The 27052-nt window shown below is 34.1% G+C and overlaps 1 long non-coding RNA gene across 1 annotated transcript; it reads left to right on the forward strand.

The window, feature by feature from the left end:
- Nucleotides 1-26793, forward strand: LOC143240074 (uncharacterized). Its single transcript, XR_013021550.1, has 4 exons — nucleotides 1-173; nucleotides 13409-13541; nucleotides 14403-14519; nucleotides 26685-26793. It is a non-coding gene; the product is annotated as an uncharacterized LOC143240074 (long non-coding RNA).
- The last annotated feature ends 259 nt before the right edge of the window (nucleotides 26794-27052 follow it).

A 27052-nucleotide genomic window follows, 5' to 3' on the forward strand; every position in this document is an offset into this window, starting at 1 on the left:
GAGGGAAGGCAGCTAGTCAACGCTGTCCTTTTGACTACACTTTGCCAACGAACAATTATAACGTCACCGCGGCTGAAAGGGCTAGCACGTTCGGAGGTGGGATTTGAGCCTTCGACCCAGATATTTTGAATCGAATGCATTTAACAAACAGGTCCTTCGGAGTCTAATAGGTGGTAAAACTGGAATTTTAGTTCTTTGTTTATAAGTTTGGATGGTTTTGACAGAGAACAAATGTTTCTGATTGCATGGTATATAAGAATATCGTACGTTTTCATATTCCTTTTTGTAAATACAGTTATTTTGATATGTTCATATTTTCACATAATACAAGTCTAGCCGCCTTTGTTCTTTCTCATTCTTTTGATTTGATATTTGGTCTTACAGTGGGAGGTACGGCTGTTATGCTTACTTTGTGCAAGGATGTCGACAGCAATGTTATCCAATCGTAAATTGCGTGCTACCTCGTGGTTGCAACCGCCACTAAGTTTAAATTAGAAAGACCAATCGCATGGAAAGTGCATGTTTCTCAAAGTAAATCTGTTACTTTTAAATAGTCAAAGAGATTATTCAGGCACCTATGACTGAACGTCTGCCGTCAAACAAATAAATACTGTATTTGTGTTAATGCAAATAATATAACATTTATACATTGTATCCAGTCTTCTTACATCACGAACAAAATTATTGAGATAAATTCAGAAATACCCTCTTGCTATTAAGCTGGCCTATTAAAATATTGTACCACTTGAAACTGGGTTTTGATACCCATGATTGACAGAGTACAGACAGTCCTTTGTGTAGCTTTGTCTTTAATAATAAAATAAGTTTCACCTAATTATACCTAAACTGAACAGAGCAAAGCTGTATTTGATACGCAACGTTTTTAGATAGTAATTATTGGAAGGAATGGCCAACGTCATTACAAACTACTCTAGTGAAACAGAGCTAAAAGTAACAAAGAAAAGTGATGTTACGTAAACCCTGTTATACGTTCGATTTAAAATACTTAATTAAGTAACACAATAGGAAATCCAAGTTCTTGGTTCATTTCAGTTACGGTTGTATCTAAAAGTCAGGTAAATCGATTACAAAATAAATTCAAAGAAAAGTAGAGAATTTTCAGTGCACATCTATAATTACACGCAAATTAAGAGTTCCTCTATTTTTAAAGCTAACTCAATTATGGTTTATCCATTCTTTTTCTGAGTATTTTAGGAAATATCATGAGAATATTAGCCATTGACAGTTGTTTGACCTAGGAGAAATTATGTTGTTCGAAGGAAATACAAGTTTCTCAGCTTTCCGAATGCCATATTTGTGGTAAACTTTATTGTAAGGTTCTTTCGTTTTACATCAGGTTTGAAACTTGTCTTCTAAAATTCATGGAACAGATTAAAGCTAAAAAACAGCCAAGAAAAATGAAAGTATTTACAGATTTCTCATCGCCAATCACAAGCTAAGCCTAACAGTAATACGTAATAAGTAGACGTCAGTCACGCATGAGAAAAGCAGTTTTTTACCCTAAGGACGTTCAGGACAAGGAAAAAAAATATTGCTCTGTTAAACATTAGTGAAAAAAGTGATGAAGTAACTCTACACATTCAGGGCTAAAGCCAAACACCTACCATTGAAAAAACAAATGCAACCATCAAAATAGTCAAGCTTCTGTTTCTCATCACTAGGACTTTTATTTGTTTGATGATAAATAAAAAGCGAAACAAAGTCGCGGGGTTCAAACACAATTTTAGCGTCAAAAGCTCAGATATTTGTCGCTGAGGCGCATGAAGTAAAGGTGGAAGAACAATTGGGATGTAAAAAAAAATCTATTAGATAATACCAGACAGAAATCAATCAATCAAACCAAACGCTTAGCACCAAAATCAGTGAAATTATTTCTAAACGATTCTTGCAGAAGGAATATTCATGTTTTATCTTTAATGTTGTATGGGAGTAGATATTTTACCTTTAATGTTATATGTGACAAGATGTATTACCTTTAAAGTTAGATGTGACTGTATATTCTACCTTCAATGTTATACATGAATATATATTTTATTTTTAATGTTATAGATGACTATATATATTACCTTTAGTGTTATATGTGAGAAGATATTTCACCATTAATGTTATATGTGATTAGACATTTTATCTTTTATGTTATAAATGCTATATATTTTACATTTAGTGTTATATGTGACTAGATATTTTACCTTTAATGTTATGTGTGACTAGATATATTACCTTTAGTATTATATGTGATTAGTAATTTTATCCTTAATGTTATACATCACTATATATTTTACCCTTAGTGTTATATGTGACTAGATATATTATCTTTAATGTTATACATGACTATATATTTTACCTTTATTGTTATATGTGATTAGATATTTTATTTTTAATGTTATATATGATTATATATTTTACGTTTAGTGTTATATGTGACTAGATATGTTACCTTTAGTGCTATATGTGACTAGATATTTTAACTTTAATGTCATGTGACTAGATATATTACCTTTAATGTTATATGTGAATAGATATTTTACCTTTAATGTGATATGTGACTAGATGTTTTACTTTTAATGTTGTATGTGAGTATATATATTACCTTTAATGTTATATGTAATTAGATATTTTATCTTTATGTTATATGTGACTAGATATTTTCATCTTTAATGTTGCATTTGGCAAGGTATTTTATCTTTATTGTTATACATGACTATATATTTTACCTTTAGTGTTATATGCGATTACATATTTTATCTTTAATGTTATATGTGACTAGATATATTACCTGTAATGATATACATGACTATATATTTTACCTTTAGTATTATATGTGACTAGATATTTTACCTTTAATGTTGAATGCGACTAGATATTTTATCTTTAATGTTATATGTGACTATATATTTTACCTTTAATGTTATATGTGACTATATATTTTATCTTTAATACTGTATGTGACTAAATATTACTTGAAAACTGCTTGCATGTTTGTATTAGCAAAGAATTACACCCTCCACTCTGTTTCTTTAACATTAAGAATTTGGGGGAGAGAACTTTGTTTTTCAGGTTCAACACACATCGCAAAAGACGTTTCATATAGAAATAGACTTCCAAATAAACTGTGATGTAATGTTGATACATACAAGTATTCCATTGTCTGTTTAATGTTTTCAAATCCGGTTTCTTAACCGGTACAAGTTATTCTATGTTTAAAGGTACATCGGAGCACTTGTTGTTGCAGTTTTTAAGTAATAAACTAGATTGAAAACAAGACAGTGAACGCCACCACCGTCTACTGTTGGGATTCTCTTTAACAGAAGTGTGATTGACCGTAGCAACATAGTACTGCCACAGTTGAAACAACAAGCATTTTTAGTAACAGGTTTCGTTACGGTGACCCGCATATTTTGAGTATAGCGCCCTAACCTTATGAGGCCCTCTATTGGTCTAATCCATATTTTTAATTCTTAGTTGTATACTAGTTAACTAGAATTCATCATGAACTAAAAAGAAATCTTGAAGACGTCATCAGAGGGAATTGTGAAGCATGTTAAGATATTGAATATTAAAAGTGTGCCTTAGTTGGATTTCATATACCAAGCATTCACCAACGTCACTCATTCGATGGGCTATACAACCTATATTATCGTTTATTTAACCTAAACATTTAAAATTATGATAATTTTTAACTTGCTGAAAGATACTTTTTTTCTTTCGAATTTCGCTCATAGCTACATGAGGACTATCTGTGCTGGCAGTTCCTAATTTAGTAATGTAAGACTAGAGGGAAGGCAACTTGTCATCACCACCCACTGCCAATTCTTGGACTACTGTTTTATCAACAAACAGTGGGATTGATTGTCGAATTATAACGCATACACGGCTGAAAGGGCGAGCATGTTCGGTGTGATAGAGATTCGAGCTCGCGACTCTCAGATTATCAGTCGAGCGCCTTAACCCTCTGGCTATGCTGGACCTACAGACACTTAACTACACATTAAAGAAACACGTATATAGCTAGATGAAGAATTAAAGCGCTATTCACACCAGTTATGTGAGACGTATTAAGATAAACAGTGTAATAATAATTTAACTGTACGCACTGACTTTCGAAGCTAGAACTTTTCAGTGGAATAGGGTCTAAACCCCGAGAAGTTTCTATAACATCTCAGATTCCGGAAATCTGAATTTTCATTTCATTGATCATTAAGGGAAAATTTTGGTTCATATGATTTGATTTAGAATTACAAAAAGTTTACTTCCATTTTTGGGCTTAGAATTAATAATTTATTGTTTTGATTTTAACGATTTCCAATAGAAACATAAGTAGGTCTACAGATGTTAGGGTGTTTATCTTATATCATCAGCCTTCCAGTGGCGCAGCGATATGTCAGAGGTCGCATACCGTTAAAAACCTGGTGTCATTACTCGTGGTGACCATAGCACCGATAACCACATTGTGTAGTTTTATCTTTACAACAAACAAAAATATTACCAATCCAGATGTATATATGTATGTTTTAATACTATTATTTTACAAACGTTTGTGTGTTTCCGCTTATAACTGGTCAATCGCTGGCCCGATTGTCACCAAATCTGGTATGTACCATTAAGGTCTTCCGAGAGAGATATAAGATGTCAGCAATCGGGTCTGAATCAAGTCGTTCTTGTGGAGTTAACGGGCACATCAGCTAGTCTTACTTAGATTCATATAAAAAACACACCCACTGTAACAAAGTGTCCTTTCTTTTACGCTTGATAAAAATCTTTGACTTGCAGTTTAACATGCAAGTTTAACTTACTCGGGTTTTTCATATCTAACATTGTAGTTATATTTTTTAGTTACACAACTAAAATGTGTTTATCAATGGATTCTTCGAGTTAGCAATCATGACCTTTAACTGACTTTTCCCTCTGTGTGCTCTTTGCTATCGTATTATCAAACAGAATATATAATAGCAGATAAACATGCAAAGATACAAATACAGTAGCTTATCTCATTTCTTTATATGTCACTTGCTACAGACAGTTAACTATGTGAATTTGTAGTGATTGGTCTACAGAACCTATTATTCTAGCATGATAACTAGTCCTAGCTGTATTATTATAACGTGATAATTAGTTCTAGCTGTATTATTCTAACGTGATAACTAGTCCCAGCTGTATTATTCCAACGTGATACCTTGTCCTAACTGTATTATTCTAACGTGATAACTAGTCCCAGCTGTATTATTCCAACGTGATACCTTGTCCTAACTGTATTATTCTAACGTTGAAATTAGTCCTAGTTGTATTATTCTGACATGCTAATTAATCCTAGCTGTATTATCATAACATGATAACTAGTGATAGCTGTATTATTTTAACGTGATAACTAGTTCTAGCTGTATTATTTTAACATGAAAACTAGTCCTAGCTGTATTATTTTAACATGAAAACTAGTCCTAGCTATATTGTTCTAACATTATAACTAGTCCTAGCTGTATTATTCTAACATTATAACTAATTCTAGCTATGATGACAAACTGTTTACATCTGCTGTCTTTAAACCAGTATTGATGCAGAAAAACATTGTGTGTGTAGGACTTGTTTAACATACGTTAAAGTAACTGGGGCAATACAGAGAAAAAAACAATACACATTAAAATTATTTCACGATCAATTAACCATACAGTTACCAATATCAGTACAGTAATTGATGGGTAAAGCCGTTTCTATTGTTAAAATAAATACGAATTTCACTCCCACCTCCCCTTGTAAACAAAAGCATGCGAATGAGGGTACTTCTTTGACTGACTTATCTTCAATGGAGGCATATTCAAAGTCGTACTGACGCCCTAACAAATATACAAGTATTCCCCATCATACACTGAGTAAGTTGTTTTCTAGTTCTCTCCAAGTGTTTATTTTATGCAAGGTTGTTGTTCAATCGTAATGTGAGATGATTACTGGTTAATTCAAAGTATTTTTAAAACTATATTTATGGAGTTCCATTTGTAAAGTAGTAGCATTTGAACTTTTTGAAAGCGTCTTTCTTTAGAAATTGTAAGTTTAAACATATTCACTACAGAAAAAGTCAAAATTTTGTTTGTTTTTGTTTATTGGAGGAAAATATTATATAACCGTATTTTTTCTCCTCCCTTTCTTATTTAAACTGCCTACTGGTGGCTCAGCATTAAGATCTAGACATTATAATGCTAGAATTCGAGGTTAGATCCTCACAAAAGGACTTGAACACGTAGTATGTTGTGTAGTTTAATGCAACAGCAGAGAAACTAAATTATTTAAGTCTGTTTTTGATATTCAGGTATAAGAAATTTCATTTAAGAATTAAATTATAAATAGTGGCGCCGCCTGTTGGAAATGTAAAACTGGTAGTTATACGGCCTAACCGGGCACAAAACATCTAATAGTCGAAACTAAAATCAAAATAATTCTAATATGACTTTGAAAATACACATAGTATACAAGGAATCCAAATGGTTTCAAAGAAATTTACAAAAATATCTGGTGAAATTTTTAACGTGTAATGTAGAAACAATGACTTGTTCTTTGTGACCCAATCAACTGAAATTAAAATGCAATTAATTTTTGTTTTTGGACTTAACTTTATTTAAACCAGAAGGCGAATACTAAAGTACAGCTGAATTAAGTTTGAATTTTATTCGCTCAGAAAAGTGTTCTTTTATCATATTTATATATATATCATATATCACCAGCATGTGACTAATTTAAATATAAACACTATTTACTTATCCTACTAGCCCCCTGCTAGTACAGCGGTATGTCTACGGATTTACAACACTAAAATCAGGGATTCGATTCCCCTCGGTGAGCTCAGCAGATAGCCTCATGTGGCTTTGCTATAAGAAAACACACTCACTTATCCCACTTAATACGATTATTGTGCCCGACTGTGAAACCTAGAGTCCATGGTTCTTTGGATCCATTAGTGCGTTATAAGAGTGATCATTAGATAAGAGTAGCCCAAAAGTTGGCGGTGACTCCTCTATAGTTTATCAACCCGAAACTGGGGGCAGATAGATCGCTTTATGTGAATATTCAAATCAAATAACTTTTTGTAGACTACCTTTTGGTAATAATATGATTGACTTGCAACTATAAGTTCTGAAAGTTAAGGTTTATGATATGTTTACTGATATTCGGACAAGATCTATGTGGCTACAATTTCTAAGGAACTGTATAAAAATGCCGTGTTTAAAATGTAATAATAATAATGTTTTAGGTTAAAATTAATTAATTATATATTCCCTTTCATCCTAAACATTCGCCATTTCAAATGTGCATACATTATAATGTGATGATTGATCCTACTATCTGTTCGTAAAATAGTATCTCAAGAGTTGGCGGTGGGTGGTGTTGACTAGTTACTTTCGCTCTTGTCTATCACTACTAAATTAGGAACGACTAGCGCAGAACGCCCTCTAGTAGCTTTGGGCGAATTAAAAATACATTAGGAGAAGTTATATAAAAGAAGCTGATACAGAAGAAACTGATAAGTAATAGTAAAAGTAAGGAAAAGTTATATAGGAGAGACTGATAAAGTAATAGTACAAGTAAGGAGAAGTTATACAGAACGAGCTGATAAAGTAACAGTACAAGTTAGGAGAAGTTATACAAAAGAAAAACTGATAAAGTAATAGTACAAGTTAGGAGAAGTTATACAGAAGAAACTGATAAAGTAATAGTACAAGTTAGGAGAAGCTACACAGAAAAATTAATCTTCTGAAAATAAGTCCAATATTCTTCATTTACAAGATTCACAGTTCTGTACAAAATAAAGATATACAAGCACTCATGGGAAAATAATCTAGGTACGTCCAGCAAAGACAACACTTATTGGAAAATAATTTAAATACGAATATCCTGTAGCTGAACGTTCTGACAGAAATCTATCACCTAAAACCATGAAAGCTTGTTAGAATAGAAACACCATGAAGTGTTGCAGCACATTCAAAGGACTATAAAGATACAAAAGTAACTAAGACAAATCGTTATATGTATCCAATCTACTTACTTTAAGTGTGGCACTGGTTTAGTTCACTAAGTGTTTGTAGGCCAGAATATGCCACAAAAAAAAAAAAAAGAAAGATAAATTAATCTTACTGTAGGATATGCTCGTGCATATCGACGAAAACGAGTGAAATATGCCAGAATAAATTCAAATTCAACTCACTAGGCGGCACTATAAATAAAAGTTTCCAAATAATACGAACTACATTCGTAATAATTGGATTGTTAACGACAAAACACTTATAAAATTGCAACATATATTTTATCGCATGAACCTTGAGATAATTCTTCATAAATTCCAGCTTGGTTGAGTGACCTTGGTTTCATTTGAACTTTGAGCTAGTACCTTAATTACTGATGTTTCAGAATTCCACATATGGGCAACCTTTGAAATCTTCAGGTACAGTATAGTTGTGGCCTAACCTCATATTACATTAATAACGGCCTGAACCAACGTTCTTAGAAAAAACCCAATTTCTCATCTTACCTTAACATATGATAGCGTCGTTTTCTATATCTTATAACATTTAGATGAATATAACAAACACAAGTATGAATAAATTAGTATAAGTTCGAATTTCTTTGTTAATCTTTCTTAAGTCTGACACTACAGCAGAATTTAAGAGAGGACAACAACCCTATTATCAGGATTCGCATGCTGTCCAGAGAAGTACGTGTCAGCAAGTTTATTATTTATTTAAATACAGAGGTGAAGAAAGTATCTTGTTAATATTAAATATTGACCATGTATAAATACACACGATGTAAGAACTGTGTGTAATTACAAACACAATACATTATTGTTTAAGTTTGTTTGTTTTTGAATTTCGCGCAAAGCTACACGGGGGTTATCTGCGTTAGCTGTCCCTAATCTAGCAGTGTCAGACAGAGGAAAGGCAGCTAATAATCACCACCCGCTGCCAACTCTTAGGCTACTCTTTTACCAACGAATAGGGGATTGATTGTCACGTTATAACACCCCCACGGCTGAAAGAGTGAGCATGCTTGGTGCGACGTGGATTCGAATTCACGACCCTCAGATTACGAATCGAACGCCTTAACCCACGTGGCCATGCCGGGCCACTATTCTATAAGCTATCAAAAACATATCAATATTTTTGATGAGGTAGTAGTTTCGTATGAATTTCGCGCAAAGTTGCACGAGTACTATTTGCTTTAGCTGTCCTTAACTTATCAGAGAGAAGGCAGCTAGTTATCACCACCAACCGTCAACTCTTGGGCTACTCTATCACAAACGAATAAATAATTAACGGAAGTTATGTCTAATTACGCCTCAAGTTGCTCAATGGTAAGTCTGAAAGCTTGTAACGCTAAAAACCGGATTTCGATACCCGTGGTCGGAAGAGCACAGACGTACCCATGTGTAGCTTTGTGCTTAACAGCACAGAAACAAACGAGTAATTAGTTTACACAGTTTCTAAACAAAGATTCACTACGCGCTAAGTAATTAGATTCTACAATAGTGGTAAAAATATTTTTTGTTTTAGAAAGGCTCTGTCTTGTAATATCAATTAATATCGTGAAGGTGTGTTAAAGTTTAACGGTGATACCATTACAGATGGCGCTAGTAACTTTTTAAAAAGGGAACTGAAGTCAAATACGTGTATGTGATAACCATGAACACACGAATTAAAAAGACAACGCAGTGATTTATTTCTCAACATTCGAAGGTATGTTTGACGTACAGTCTAAATTGTTTGAATAACTATATGTGAAAGGATACAACAAAATGCTTCCTTCTTTATAATTTAATTTTGTTTGTTTTTGGTTGAAGTTACGCAAAGTTACTCAAAGACTATCTGCGCTAGCCATCCCTAATTTAGAAGTCATCAAGTGAAGGGAAGGTATCGAACGCTAACAATTGGACTCATGTTGTTTAACGAAACAACAGTATTTTATGAGGCAGTTTTTAAAAAACTTTTAATACGAGGTTCACTATTCTGGAAGATTGTGGTTTACTTGCGTAACAGAATGATACATTAAAACGATAAAAGGACAGGAGGACGGAATGAAGTATAACTAAGTTAAAAGGAACATGTTACTTATTTCAAGTGATAATTCAATAATTGACGGATTATTTAAAAACTGTTTCAGTTTAGAACAGCAGTATCGTTATCAAACACTACAGATTTGTGTGAAACTACTTTACTAAATGATAATATAATCGTTTCACGGAACTAACCAAACGTTTTGAATAAGTGGCCTGTGATGTATCACTAATACAACGATTTATTAAAAGACGATACTCTGCAGTATGGACGTTCCTCATTTCCATGCTTGACAACTTGACACTCGTGAAGCCTACTATAGTTTTATATTACCTTAATAATCGACCTTAATATTAATTCTTCGAAAAATACAATTTTTTGTCTTCATTTAAAGTCACATTTTGTATGCTACTTGTGAACTTTGTTTTCTGTTTTTCACTAGGACTACGTTTTTTTTTGTGGTTTATTCATGTCATATAAATTAGTCTTGTGTTGTTTTTTAATTACTGCAAGTCCGTTCTTCTCTCCCCTTCAAACTACCGTCCAATTGCTTTGATGAGTTGTCTCTGTAATATCATAGAGAGGATAGTTAATGCTTGTCTTGTTTGGTTCCTCGAATCAAATAACCTCATCTCGCCCACCAAGTGCAGGTTCCGACGACAGCGCTCTTCGATGGATCACCTGATTCGACTTGAAACATCAATCAGAGAAGCCTTTCTCAAACGACACCTTGTATCAATATTCTTTGACCTTGAGAAGGCTTATGATACAATATGGTGGTATGGCATTTTGTGAGACCTCCATATATATGGGTTATGTGGCCATTTGCCCATTTTTATTAAAATGATTTTTAATGGACAGGAGATTTCAAGTTCGTGTGGGTTCGACACTTTCCCGTTCTTTTCTACAGGAACTTGGGGTCCCTCAAGGATGTGTTTTGAGTGTCAAACTTTTCAGTATAAAGATTAATGCCATCACTGAACAACTTCCTCTTACTGTTCCAAATGGGCTCTATGCCGACGACTTTCACATCTGATGTCGTTGAACATGAGGTATATTGAGCAGCAGCTATAAACTGCCCTCAGTCGTTCACTGAAGTGAACCACAGCAAACTGTTTTAACTTCTTTCTCTAAAACCGTTTACATGCACTTTTGCCGCCAACGGGGTATTCACCCTGATCCTGAACTCCGTATCGGTGAAGTTGCGCTATCTTTGGTCCCTGAAACAAAGTTCTTGGGGCTTATCTTTGACCATAAGCTGACCTTTATACCACACATCAAGCAGTTATGGATCAAGTGTATAAGAGCACTGAACATCCTCTGTGTCTTCTCTTCCACCACTTGGGGAGCAGATCGATGTACTGTGCTAACGATATATCGTGCTCTTATTAGATCAAAACTAAACTATGCGTCACTGGTTTATGGCTCTGCCAGTACCTCGGTCTTGAAGATGCTTGACCCCGTTCATCATCAAGCACTTCGGTTCTGCACCGAGGCTTTCCGTACTTCCCCAGTCCAGAGCTTATACACAGAGCCGCATGAACCTCATCTACACCTCCGTCGTTTGCAACTGTCTTCGTTATATGCTTCGAAATTTCGATTCTTGCCTCCCACATGCGAATGTGTTTTCCTTCCTCAGTGGCCATACTTTTTCAGAACAGACGACTACCTCAGTGGGCCACACTTTTTCAGAACAGACGATCTTTCGTTATTCCTTTTGGTCTTCGTATCCGGCCAAAGGATAAATTGGGTCTGTCCTTGAATAACATTGCTGTATCCACTGGTCAGCCCATCCCACCATGTCTTATTACAATACGTTGTTCGCTCCTCTACTTAGAATTTTCTCAACCCATACCAGCCGTTTTTACACATATATTTTTCTCTACAAGTGGGTTTTCTCGTCATCACGAATCCCTGAATTTGACCTATCTTTAAGTCATTTTGAGAAAATCTGATACTCCCGATTGGAAATACTGTCTTTTATTTTCTGAACATCATTCGAAACATCCTTCCATTCCTATTTATACAGATGGTTCGAAATCAGGTGACTGTGTGGGCTCTGCCATGGTTTGTTGCGGTTCGGTGGTTGCGCGCAGAATTCCCTCTACAGCTTCTGTGTTCACTGCTGAACTGTATGCCATTTCTCTTGTCTTGGATCACATAGAAGCTAAGCAGTACTCAAACTGCACTATTTATACTGACTTGCTTCATTCTCTACTGGTCCTGGAATCGCTACACGTTAGCTCACACCCTGTTCTTGCTGATATTCAAACCCGACTGGCCCATTTCTCTTTAACATCTACTTCTATCCAGTTTTTTTGTATACCAGGCCATACTGGTATTCGCGGGAACGAGCTCGCCGACGCCGCAGCTAAATCTGTCTGTTCTGGTACTATCACTGCTGTGCCTATTCCATACATGGACTATGGTCCTGTATTCATGGCTCGGCTCCGTGCCAGTTGGAAGTCGACTTGGGGTAAGCAACGTGAAAACAATCTTTTCCAAATAAAACCCTCTATTGGACTTTGGGTCTATTGCTTCCTTAAGGTTCAGAAAGAGGAAGTTGTCCTCACTAGACTAAGTATTGGTCATGGTTTTTAACTCATCGTTTTCTTTTATCTGGGACTGATGCACCAATGTGTTGTCCGTGTGAATCGTAACGACGGCACCATTTTAAACATGTTCTGTCCCAAGGTTTATCCATAACGTTACACAGTGTTATTGGTGATGGTGACACTGTCCACCTTGAAAATATTTTTAGTTTTTCAAAAGCCATTAATCTTTTTAATGCTATTTAAGTTTTTATTTTATAAATTAGACCTTTTTTAATTTGATTCATTTTTAAGAATCAAAGTCCAACTAGTTCGATTTGAAATTAGAAAATGGCCGTAACGTCACATAACTCAAACCAGAACTGGAAAGGTCAACTTCAGGTGACTAACGCTGGTGTTTGAACTATCCGTTAGTCATCCTGGCGAGTTATGATAATTAACATTATGCTACAGAAAGTCCTTTACAATTTGTATTACTGAAGTTTCTCTCTTACTGCTGTACGCAAGATATAAAAATTGGATTTAACGTTATTTATATTTTTAATTTAAAAATTAAACTTTGTTTTGTTTTACCTTAATTCCTTTTTACGAATTTTACTTTAATTTTAACTTTTTACTGGATGTTTAGTGTAGATAGCCTAGTTGCTTTGTGCCACAAAACACCAACCAACCGTTTTCCTCTGAATATTTTTATTTTAGGGTAATTAATATTCTTATTGACTTCCCTATATTTTTCATCTTTGTTTCTTTGCTTATACTTTGGGCAGATGATTTAAATATTGTTACTCTGTCTGACTGTAGACAGGAAGATCCAAGATTTGAGACATGGTATGTCTTTGAACACTTCCAGTTACTGGACAGTTATTCCGTTAAAAGCAGAAGTGTCGTGAACTGATTTTCCATTTGTCTGAAGCTGTTAGACAGGAATGGCTATGTAAGAACGCTGGTGAACATTAACTTTTCTGTTTAACTCACGTATCACATAAGAACCGTTAGAAATACTAACCAGGAAATCAATGGAACATGAGTGAAACTTCCCACTTTTGACCCTAGAAACGTTTTTAATCAAAACATTCTTACTTAATACTGCCACAGAAATAGTTTCTTTAATACCTAGATGTCTCAGATTTTCCATATATTAGTTATCAGTATCCCTCTTTTAGCTAAACACTTGTTCAGAGCACTATTAAAGTCATTGAATTACATGAATATAGAAGCATCATACAGGATCTTAAATGTTGTATAAACACTAAGTCTTCCAAATCTTCCATCTGTTTTGTAATGTGTTATTCTATGCTAAAACATTGGCACTAATTGATTCTTTTTTCGGAAAACGTCAATAAATTATAAAGAACAACATGAATGTAATTATGTGGATGTCTCAGAACCTTCAGTAAGGTACAGATATAAATACTGGTAATTCACCGAGAATATTATAGATGTGTGTGATTTAGTCTGCATTACATATTGTTTTTTATTCAAATTCTTTAAAGTTGTTTATTAAACAGTATATAATGTTTCTGGTGTAATTATCATTGTTTATTTCGGTATTTTTAGCTTCCTGAAGATATAATTTTATTAAAAGTCTCATATAATCACGTTCGTGTTTTTTTCTATAATTGAACTTTTTGTTATAGGACAAATGAAGTTAAACTCTCTTGATGTACTTGTGTCATTGTACAAAGTTCATGTCATGTATAAACATGTTTACATCTGTAATGTGTAAAAAAATAATTCATTGTGATTTATAACGTGGTTTGTGCTTTTTTTTAGTCTAATGGTTTCTTTGTTTCAGAATTTTCGTACAAGCTACACAAAGAGTCATCTGCGAATAGCTGTCCCTAATTTTGAATTAATATACCAGACACAAAGCAGTTAGTTAACCAATCGCCAATCCTTGCCTAGCTGAATGGTACGTCAATGTTATAATACCGTAATTATAGCCTGTTTCTTTTCTTTTTTCATCAGTGTGTCGCGAACCGTATATTTTTCTAATGTAAATAAATAAAGATGGATGTTGAATTCTAAGAATAAACGGAAGGACGGGAGGGAGGACAGTAGTGCGACGCGAGTTTTCTGAATGTATATTTCATGAATATTTTGAAGGCGTCTTCAAAAGAAAAGAACACTAGGAATCCACTGTGGATGTAGGGAGACTGAACTGGATCCTTCTGAAACGTCGTTTATTAGATGATCAAATATTAACTATGGTTTGATTTGCTTGTTGAATTGAATTTTCTCTTCTTCCAGTTTCATATAATTACAACATATGAAGGAAAAAAAAATTATGATTCTGTCATATCATATTATCTGGGCAGCCATGTTTCAGATGTTTCTTAACCTTTCTCAGAGATAATTAGTTTTGAAGTAACCACACAACACTGAAGTGAACGAATGTATTATCTAAGTAAAAACATTTCTTTATGAGTTGATTCAAGGTGATATTTTCAACAGACAGAAATAAAAGTAAATTCCACACTTACATATCCATTTGATTATAATAGACTTTGAAGAAAAATACGTTAAGTTTTTGAAACGATAACTACGTCATACTTCGTGACCATAGTAACTGGATCAACACATTAACATGAGTATTGGAAACTATTCAGAGTCGCAGCCACCCAGTATTCTTTCTTATAATCATTTCATTCTTTTTTTAATTTCTTTCAGCGAAAAGGAAATAATTTCAAAGTTGATATTTCAAGAAATCTTTATATGTTCTATACAAATCTGTCGCCGTTACACCACTCCTCTCCTTCGTATAAACTCAATCACCTCACATTTGAAACTCATAATATTTGTCCAATTCAGCTAAAAAAAAAAACCTATAGAGAAACGCCAAAGATAAATATAGTATATGTTTGTTAAAGCTATCAGTGCACTGATATATACCGTGTGTATACATATTTTTAAATGCATTTGACATAAAAGCTTGTATATATTGTTATAATGTAACGTTATTCTTAAATCTTATTTGATGTTGATACTACATAAAACGCTTTATGTCACAAACTTCTACAGATTTCAATGTATAAACCAATAAAAAGCATTACATGATTCACAGTGTGTTACATGAAACGTCTTCCAGGTCATCCTAGAATCCTAAGTGCATGTCATACTTTTACTAACTAGCTTTATAATAGCTTCAGAAATATATCAGTATCGAATGGACGAAAATATTAACAACGTACGTCTACCAACTTACATGTTATATCAATATCGAATGGACGAAAATATTTAGAATATGTGTCTACTAACTAACACGTTATTGTAAACATGCGCGTGCATACTTATTTGTTTCTGGATCCCAAAATGAAGGCTTATAACGATAAAAATCGGGTTTCCATACACGCAGTTGGCAGAACATGGTCAGCTCATTGTTTAGTTTTCTATCTAATAATAGATTATGTTTCCTTAGACCAAATCTACAGAATGGGTTATCTTTAGGCGAGGAATCATACACCAGATTCTTGTGTTGTAGGTCCAGAGACTTGCAGATGATTCACTGGGGTCCATATAAAACAATATTGTAAATATAATAAATAATATCTCATCCATGATAGTCCAGCCAACGACTGAGGTTTCTAAACAGTCCCTTTGTAAACCGTTTGCTCTTAAGTTTAATTATAATATCGGTCGGTCATCTTTTATCTATTCCAAGTTTTAAAGTCATCACAGCTATGTCCACTCTGCTACCTGAGAGAAGTTTGAACTGAAAGTGGGTCATGGTTCCCATCTTATGGGGAGTTGTCAGAACTGACTCATCCTAAACTTAGAAAGTGATCCTTCATGTGGGAGTTGTTACACGCACGCTCTAGTGTTGAAGGCCATCGCTGGAAGGCAACTTCTTTGTTTCTTAACAGGTTGCACTTACTTGGGGTGCTAAATAAAGAGAGTTTCCCATAACAGTACATATGGGTTGGAAATACTGCAAGCCACCATTTTGGCATAAACATTTAACGACAATGGTGTCAGTTAAGATTCAGTGGTTTTAAAGCCACTCACATGTTATTGTTCTGAATTCATAAACTAATACAGATATCATTTTGATACATATCCATTATTCGGTACACACGTAAATTACTTTCATTTAGCCGGAGGATTTTTTGGTTTTTCATAATTCTTTTTGCGCAAAGCTATTCAAAGAATTATATACGCACACTTGTCCTCAGTTTGAACTGGTAAACAGAGGCAAGGCAGATAGTCAACAGCATTTGCCGCCAACTTTTGGGCAGTTCTTGTCTGACCGAATAGTGGGATTTAACCGTCAGCCTTATAGCGCCTTTCTTCAGTAACAGAGTTTTGAATTAAGCACAAAGCTACACAATGGGCTATCTGTACTTTGCCCACCACGGGTATCGAAACCCGGTTTTTAGTGTTGTAAGTCCGCAGACATATCGCTGAGACACTGGGGGGCACTGCGGCAACAGACCGCGAACAATGAACCCTCGTATTCATAGTCTGGGCACTCTAGATTATACCTGAGTAAAGACTGATATTTAAACATATATTGAGGAAATATTAGACAAATTCAAAGTCATATGATAAATTCAGTAAGGACATATTGTTTAACTACTTCGTACGTGTATATCGACAGTGAGAACTTAGAACTTATTACACATGGTAGTGTAATCCAGAAACCTATTTACTGAATCCAAGTAATACTTCACTGACTCGCATCCCGAAATCCCGGCTGAGATTCTAAATCTTTTCCGTTCTTTACATTTTATAATTCGCCTTTGTTTAAAGCAATTAAACTATCTTAATACCTTGTTTAAAGCATATAATTAAAAATACAGTTACTACACTCTTATCTCTCACCGTATGAAAGGGCCCCGGCATGATCAGGTGCTTAAAACACTGGACTCCTAATTCGAGGATCATAGATTCGAATTCCTGTCCCACCAAACATGCTCGCCCTTTCAGCAATGTGGCGTGATAATGTGAGGGTAAATCCCACTATTCTTTGGTGAAAGAGTAGTCCAAGAGTTGGTGGTGGGTGGTGATGACTTGCTGCCTTCCCTCTAGTCCTACATTGCAAAATTAGGGACGGCTAGCGCAAATAGCCCTCGTGTAGCTTTGCGCGAAATTCAAAACAAACTTTAGGAAAGATAGGGGGCGTCTTCCTCTAGACCTCCTCCTCCAGAAGGAAGAGGTCTAGTGTACCTGATTCTCTCGGGTATACAAATTTATATACCCAAACAACTAGAGAGAGAGGGGGCGTCTCTCTGCATGAAAAACACGAGAGGGGGCCGTCTTAACGATGTCTAATAAAAAATACATTGATTATACAACTCTTTGAAAGCTGGGACATGAGGAATCTTTCAGAAAAATACATTTATACATTTTTCATAAAATAAAAACGATAACAAAAATTTATTTGGTGATTTATATCGTCGAATGGTCTTAACTTGAAGGCTTAAACCACAGTCTGTTACGTGGACTATGTCACAGAACGAAATTTAAAAATTCACAAACATAAAAAGACAGAAATGTTAAATGAAATCGTATAAGTTTCATGAAAAGAAACCACGGAAGTTTGTCCGGAGTTTTATGTAACTTAGTTAAGTATCGTTACTGTTTGAAGAAAAAATCAGGGGATAACAGTAGCTCCCCACCCCCGGTCCGGAAATGGTTAGCATAACCCTAACAATTCCACGATCCTCTTCTGTACATCGATCAGTAAACGGAATTACAGCCCCGAATAATGATAGAGAAGGTGTTTGACAAACGAACAGAAACAAAGGTGTACTAAGGTTAAGTGAATGTTAATATATAGCGATGTTGACATATTTAATGTGTACTAGGGTTAGGTGAATGTTAGTTTATAACGATGCTGATATATACAATGTGTACTAAGGATAGATGAATGTTAGTAGATAATAATGTTAATATATATCCAATGTGCACTAAGGTTAGGTGAATGTTAGAATATAATGATGATCACATATCCAATGTGCAGTGAGATTTCATGAATGTTAGTATATAATATGTTAATATATATGATTTACTAAGTTTCGGAGAATGCTAGTGTATAGTGATGTTGATATATCATGTGTGTAGCAAAGATAGGTGAACGTTGATATATAATAATGTTGATATATTAAATATGTACTAAAGTTATGTGAATGTTAGTATATAATAATGTTGATATATATCCAATGTGTACTAAAGCTAGGTGAATGTTAGTATGTAGTGAAGTTGCTGTATCCAATGTGTACTAAGATTAGTTGAATTTTAGTATATAATGATGTTGATATATCAAATATGTAATAAAATTAGGTAAATGTTGGTATATAATGATGTTGATATACCCAGTGTGTACTAAGGTTAAATGTATGTTAATATATATCGGTATTGATATATCAAATGTGTAATAAGATTAGGTGAATATCGGGCCTGGCATGGCAAAGCGCGTAAGGCGTGCGACTCGTAATCCGAGGGTCGCGGGTTCGCGCCCGCGTCGCGCTAAACATGCTCTCCTTCCCAGCCGTGGGGGTGTATAATGTTATGGTCAATCCCACTATTCGTTGGTAAAAGAGTAGCCCAAGAGTTGGCGGTGGGTGGTGATGACTAGCTGCCTTCCCTCTAGTCTTACACTGCTAAATTAGGGACGGCTAGCACAGATAGCCCTCGAGTAGCTTTGTGCGAAATTCCAAAAAAAAAAAAAACAGTTAGGTGAATATCAGTATATAATGATGTTGATATATGCAGTGTGTACTAACGTTAGTTGAATGTTCGAATATAATGATGTTGATATATCATGTGTGCACTAACGTTAGATAAAATAATGTCGACATATCCAATGTGTACTGAAGTTAACTGGATGTTAGTGTATAATAATGTTAATATATATCCAAAGTGTACTAAGGTTAGGTGAATGTTAGTATACAATTTAATTAATATAAAGCCAATGTGTACTAAGGTTAGGTTAATGTTAGTATATCTTACTGTTATTATATATCCAATGTCTACTAAGATTAGGTGAATCTTAATCCGTGATGACGAGAAAACCCATTTGTAGAGAAAAATATATATGTAAAAACAGCTTGTATGGGTTGAGAAAATTTTTTATGTAGAGGAGCGAACAACGTTTCGACCTTCTTCGGTCATCGTCAGGTTCACAAAGAAAGGTAACTGACCGATAGCTGACCACATGTTTGAAGGAATTGTGTAACTGAGTGTAGGAATGTAAAGGGCGTGCTTAGATATTTATATTTATTAATATAGATATAAAGGTGTTCCTTTGTATTGGTTTATTTTGGGCTTGAGTTGTTGTGTAAATAAGGTCTTCTTTAATTTTACGTTTGTTTATGTTTGTTTCTTTATTTAGAATTTGGGTGTTTTTCTATGGTTATGTTGTGTTTTTCTGATTTGCAGTGTTCAAAAATGTGTGAAGGTGTTTTTGTGTTCTTTAAATTTAGTTTCCATTTTTCTGCTTGTTTTTCCAATATAAAAGACGTAGCAGTTGTTGCATTGTATTTTATAAATTATGTTGGTGTTGTGTTTGTCAGTGTAGTTTTACATGGTATGGACCTTAGTTTTGTACCTGGTTTTTGAATAAATTTGGTGTTTACTGAAATGTTGTGTTTTGTTATACGTTTTTTTCCAAATATTCATTATTTTTTCGCTGATGTCGGGAATATATGGTATGCAGCAGTATAAGGTTTTGTAATTTGTTGTATCTTGGGATTTATTGTTGTTTGTTTATTGTTGGTGTAGGTGTAGGCGTGTGTGTGTAATGTTTTCCACGGTTTTTTGAGGAAATCTGTTGATGAAGTGTTGTTTTATTTTGTTAATTTTATCTGGTGAGCATAGTTTTATGGCTGTGTTTATTTGGTTTCTTAGTTTGTTGAGTTTTTGTTTTGTTTCATGTGCTGAGTCCCAAGGAATTTATAGTCCAGTATGGGTGATTTTCGGTGGATTTCTGTTTTAAATTGTGTATCGGTTCTTGTAATTTTGAAGTTAAGAAATGATATTTGATTGCTTTCTTCCTGTTCATATGTGAAGTTAATGTTGGGATGTATAGTGTTAATGTGAGTGAACAAATTAAGTGTGTGTTCTGTAGATGTGAATTCCGCAATCGTGTCGTCTACATATCTGTACCAGTATACTGGTGGATGTAATGCTGTTTTAATGGCTTGTGTTTCAACTTGTGTCATAAAAATATTGACGAGAACTGGTTATACTGGGTTGCCCATGCTTAGGCCATTTGTTTGTATATAGTTGCGATTGTTGAACATGAAGTTTGTTTTCATCGTGGTGAATTCTATGAAGGTTGCTAGTTGGTTGTTGGGAATGTCTATAGATGGGTTAGGGTCTCAGATATAGAGTTCAAAGGCTATTTTGCAGGCTTCAGATGTTGGAACTTCTGTAAAGAGGGATATAACATCGAAACTGGCCATTAAGGCTTTATGATTAAGTTGATTAAGAGTAGACTTGAAATTAAAAGAGTCTTTGATGAATGAGCTGGCTGACGTTACATATTTGGAGAATGCCCATGTTATGTATTTACCAAGATTATAATTAAACGATTCATATGTGGACATTATTGGTCGTAGTGGACAATCTGGTTTATGAGGTTTGGGGATGCCGTATATTTGTCGTGTGCGTGAGTCGGTTTTGCGTAGGTAGAAATAAAGTGTTTGTGAAGTTGTGTTGGCTTTTTTCAATTTTAGTAGTATTTTGTTTAGTTGCGTTTCGTGTGGCTTTATTAGATTTGTGTGTATTGGTTTAAATTTGTTAGTGTCTGATAGGATGTTCTTCATTTTTTGAATGTATTCATTCGTGTTCATTATGACTATTGTGTTTCCTTTATCTACTTTTAGAATTTTTAAGTTTTTGTCTTGTTTTAGGTTTTTAATGGAATTAATGTCTCTTTTTGTAAGATTGTTTTTTGGTTTCTATTTTGTGAAATTATGTTGATGGTTTTGTGAGAAAATTCTTTGAAAAAATCGTTTAAGATGTTGTTTTTAGGTGTTTCTGGAAAATATAAATTTTTAATTTTTCTGGGAAGTTTGGCTGTTGGATTTCAGTAAAATTGTCGAAGTTATCTTTTTTCTGTTGGTTGTTTTCCATTGTTTTCTGTGAAAAGTATCACAAGTCTCCTGGCTAGGTCTTCTTAACATGTTTTAATTTCTGAGGTTGGAATGTACTTTGGTGCAATGGCGAAGTTGAGTCCTTTGTTAAGTAGATGCATTTCGTCTGTGTTTAATTGTCGGTCGGATCTGCTAATTATGAGGTTAGTCAGTGGTTTGTCATGTTGGTGTCTTTTCTGTTGTTTGTATATTAGTTTTTCTAGTTTGTTTTTTTGTGGCAGGTTGTTTTCTCCCTGTCATTCCTAGTGTTGATTTCGTTTATGTTTCTTGTACAAGTCCGTAAATCTCTGGTTTAATGCAACATGCCAGTTGATGGTCTAGGTTCATTTTTTTTTATTTTTGTAAGTCATGTAGTTCTTTGTATTTCGTGTTCAACATGGCTTTAAGTAGTTTTTTCTGTAAATTTTGGATAATGTTTGTGTATTTATTAAAATTTTTTGATAGTTTTACCTTTACAAAATTAGGGATTAGTTGTTCCTTTCTACGTTGTTAAATGAAAATTGATGTCATTTCTTCTGTTGATAATTCTTCGGTTTAAGTTTCTTTACGATCGTATGAGCATGTACTGTTAATAGTGGTGTAAGGTATGCTAGTTCAGACATAATGGTTACATAGATAAGTACAAATACATAAAGAAAATAAATACACAAAGATTTACACTTCTCGTACAATCGCTGTCATGAAATAATAATCAGTGATGACGAGAAAACCCACTTGTTAATATATATATCCAACGTGTACTAATCTTACGTGAATGTTAGTATATAATGATGTTGATATATCGAATGTGTACTAAAATTAGGTGAGTGTTAGTATATAATGATATCGATATAACCAATGTGTACTAAGGTTAGGTGGATGTTAGTATACAGTGATGTTGACATATCCAATGTGTACTGAAATTAGATGTATGTTTGTATACAATGATGTCGATATAACCAATGTGTACTAAGGTTAGGCGAATATTAGTGTATAATGATGTTGATACATCATGTGTGTACTAAGGTTTGGTAAATGTTGGTATATAATGATGTTGATACATCATATGTGTACTAAGGTTTGGTAAATGCTGGTATATAATGATGTTGATATATCATGTGTGTACTAAGGTTTGGTAAATGTTGGTATATAATGATGTTGATACATCATATGTGTACTAAGGTTTGGTAAATGCTGGTATATAATGATGTTGATACATCATATGTGTACTAAGGTTAGGTAAATGTTGGTATATAATGATGTTGATACATCATATGTGTACTAAGGTTAGGTAAATGTTGGTATATAATGATGTTGATACATCATATGTGTACTAATGTTAGATAAATGTTGGTATATAATGATGTTGATACATCATGTGTGTACAAAGGTTAGGTGAATGTTGGTATATAATGATGTTGATACATCATGTGTGTACAAAGGTTAGGTAAATGTTGGTACATAATGAGATTGATACATCATGTGTGTACTAAGGTTAGATGAATGTTAGTATATAATGATGTTGATACATCATGTGTACTAAGATTAGGTGAATGTTGATATACAGTGGATATTCAACTAGCACCGGTCAGAATCAAATTGTACTTTAAATATTTCCTACTTTGTATGAAGTACATGAGTGTATGTAATGCTGTGAGTAGTAATTTCTATTCTTCTTACGTTGTAAGTGTTTTAGTGAAGTAACGCCTCCTGTGGCTCAGTGGTATGTCGGAAGACTTATAACGCCAAAATTGGGTTTTGATACCCGTTTTGGGTGAACACAAATAGCCCGCTATGTCGTTTTGCTTTTAATAACAATATAATGGTACACACATAGCCGTGTAGTTTGGGCGCACGATTCGTTAGCTGTGGCTCGCGAGTTTGAATAACCATCACACAAAACATGCTCGCCCTTTCAGCGGTAGGGGTCTTATAAAGTTTCGCTCAATCCTATTGTTCGTTGGTAAAAGATTAGGCAGTGGGTGGTGGTGACTAGCTGCCTTTCTCTCTAGTCCTACTAAATTAGGGCCGGCTAGAGCAAATAGCCCTCGTGTAGGTTTGCGCGAAAATTCAAATACATCAAAACAACTCTAACAATATATTTTTGGCGTCATCTAGTGGTAGAATTTCCCAAAAAATTTCCAAATACAGAAACATCTTGCACAAACATAAAAATGCTACTTCTGAGAGTTCACCTGACTTCGTTATACATACATCGCGTGTTGTTTAAATGTTCTATACAGATAAATTACTTGTGGCGACATCTAATAGATGGAAACAATTTTTCAACAAAGATTAAAAACTACTGTGTATTAAATCTAACGGAACGATAGTTTTGTTGCCAATATTAAAAATGAAAAGAAGAGACGAAACTATTGCAGCTTTCTTTAAGTTCACACAGTTTACTCGTTATATATAAACCATGTGTGATTATTGTCTTCACCACAATTAAAACTGGCCGATATTGAACTTTATCCTAAACACAGAGCACAAATTGCCCGTTGTGTAGCTTTGTGCTTAATTCCAAGTAAACAAACAGTTTTTTCCCCATTTTTTCTTCTAGAACCACAAAATTTAATTACTCTCTGTTTGTTATGAACAATATAAATACATTGGACCAAGTACTCTTTTAATTGGTAGCATGAATGAGTAGAAGACAATTTATTGTGCACACTTTTCGAAAGTTTAATAGTCTCAAAGTTTTAATGTACTTTAAATTGCCTTTCAAAATAATATGCGTTTTGTCGATAAAAGAAACAAATTAAAAAAAAGTAAGTACACGAAATGCAGTAGGGAACACTGGGTGGAGCGCTTGCAACGCCAGCACCTAAAGTTCACGGATTATTACTTCAGCTCCTACAAATTTAACAAGATATGTATGGCCTGGCCTGGCCAGGTGGTTAAGGCACTCGACGCGTAATATGAGGGTTTCTGGTTCGATTCCTCGTCACACCAAACATGCTCGCCGTTTCATCCGTGGGAGCGTTATAATTCGACGGTCAAGCCCAGTATTCGTTGGTAAAAGAGTAGCCCGATAGTTGGCGGTGGGTGGTGATGACTAGCTGCCTTCTCTGTAGTCTTACATTGCTAAATTAGGGACGGCTAGCACAGAGAGCCCTCGTGTAGTTTTGTGCGAAATTCAAAAAGCAAACAATTAACTGCAACATTTCATTCACGTGCTGTAAAACAGAACTTACCTGCAGTTTGACTGTACTACAATCGACGAAACTAAGATGAAAGTAAACTCAGGTTTAGCACATCAATAAACTGATATCATGTGAGTTACAAGCTGCTTTATCTTCCTGTGTTTATGAAATATCACCTACATTTAAGTTAAAAAACAGAATACTTATTACTTTATTTCTTTTGTTCTCGCGCAAGAGTTTCAGGACTGAATTTAAGTATTTAATTCCATTCATTATGCAGAAATAGAAGATTCACCTTTTAAGCGTTCTTGGCATGTGTCACAATTCATGGTCAAAATTAGACTTCCTGTCTTCAGTCAACTTTTCTTATTGAAATAGAATAATGGATAAAACTTGTATAGGAGAGGATAAATTACCTATAAGAGATGAAATTAATTTTGAACTCGAGGGTTTTACTTAAATTTACTATATTTTTTCTTGGTTGATGGAACAAAAAAGAAAAATTTACGTAACCATTTTAGGAATTTTGAGATGTACGTTAGTACATTTACACAACTCTCTTTTTATACAATATGAGCGTTGTTTCTTAACCAGGATGAAGATTCCAGTTTTGTTTATTCAGTTTTAGTTAAGCTGAAACTATTAAGGTACTTAAAAAGTTTTCAATCCATAATTCATTTACCTGTTGGTAGTCAGCATTTAGTTTTCCTTAACTGAAACCATTAAGTTATTTTTAAAAAATTCAATCTATAACTCATTAATCTGTTAGCATTTTACAACAGTCGTTTTATGGTTTCGTTAAATTTGTTTCCAATATTCGCGCAAAACTACACAATAGGTTATTTCAGTTTTGTTAACAGCGGGAAGTCGAGCCTCGGATTTTAGCGTTACAAGTCTGTAAACTTACCGCTGACTTGAATGGGACGAACAGTTTGTGGAAAACGTATTTAGTGATATGCAGGCAAATTTAATATAAATATAGACGAAAAACACCTATTTGAACTGAAAACATAATTAACCATTTTTTTGAAAAATAAATAAACCTAAAAAGAAGTGGTTTGTTATATAAAGTCGAAATTTGTACGTCAAAACTAGCTAATCGTTATAATTTGGCATATTATAGTGGCTTACAAATTTCAGCGGTAAATTTACAGGCTTACTTAGGGTTCTATTCACCGTGGTAGTGAGAGTGCAGAAAACCCATTATGTTGCTTTGCTCTAAGAAATCAATAACAATAACGTACTTTAGTTGACACGAGTGATTCTCAAACTAGTTAAAGATAAACAAATGAATAAAAATTGTAATGTTTATTGACTTCCAGCTGAGGTACTAATCCCCTGGAAGGAATGTATGTAAATTCAGTACTGTTTTATTTATATAGATAAGTAGTTACATGGACATACAACAGGCAGTACTGTTATAAAGGTAAGTAGTTGCGTGGCCATACGACAGACAGTACTGTTATATTTATATAGACAAGTAGTTACGTGGCCGTACAACAGGCAGTACTGTTATATTTATATAGACAAGTAGTTACCTGGGCATACAACAGGCACTACTGTTATATTTATATAGATAAGTAGTTATGTGGACATACAACATACAGTACTGTTATATTTATATAAATGAGTAGTCATATGGACAAAAACAGCCAGTATTATTGTATTTATTTAGATATTAATTAATTTTGATAATAGATGAATCTCATTAACTTAATACTAATGATAACTACAAATAACTTACTCTGTTTAGCTACCTTCAGTTCTGAAAGTCGGAATTTAATAAATTATGCAAACATTAACGTGTTAAGACCAAGATATATTTTTAACTCAACATGGTTTTCCTTGTCCTAGGCTCCTAGCTGCTGATACCTTCCGTGACAATAACAGGATTTTACAATAAACAAACTGCATATCAACAGTCAGAAATATATATCTTCCAACTGCAGTAACATATAAGTCAAGTATGTATGTTACAGTTTAACATTAAACTTTAATATTGAAAATCATGTATGGATGTTCTGTGCATAACTGTATCATTATTATATTCTGTACGTCACCGCCATCCCTACATCAGTTTACATTTACAAAATGTGTTATATTATTTGTTCTGTGGCATTTCCATCCGACAGTTTACTCCTGCATTTCATGAATAATAGAGGAATTAGTTCCTTAAAAGATCGATTGTATAATGTACAAACCAATAAGTATTCTACATGTTA

This window comes from Tachypleus tridentatus, chromosome 13 (genome assembly GCF_004210375.1).
Source record: "Tachypleus tridentatus isolate NWPU-2018 chromosome 13, ASM421037v1, whole genome shotgun sequence".
In the NCBI taxonomy this organism is placed as follows: Eukaryota; Metazoa; Arthropoda; class Merostomata; order Xiphosura; family Limulidae; genus Tachypleus; species Tachypleus tridentatus.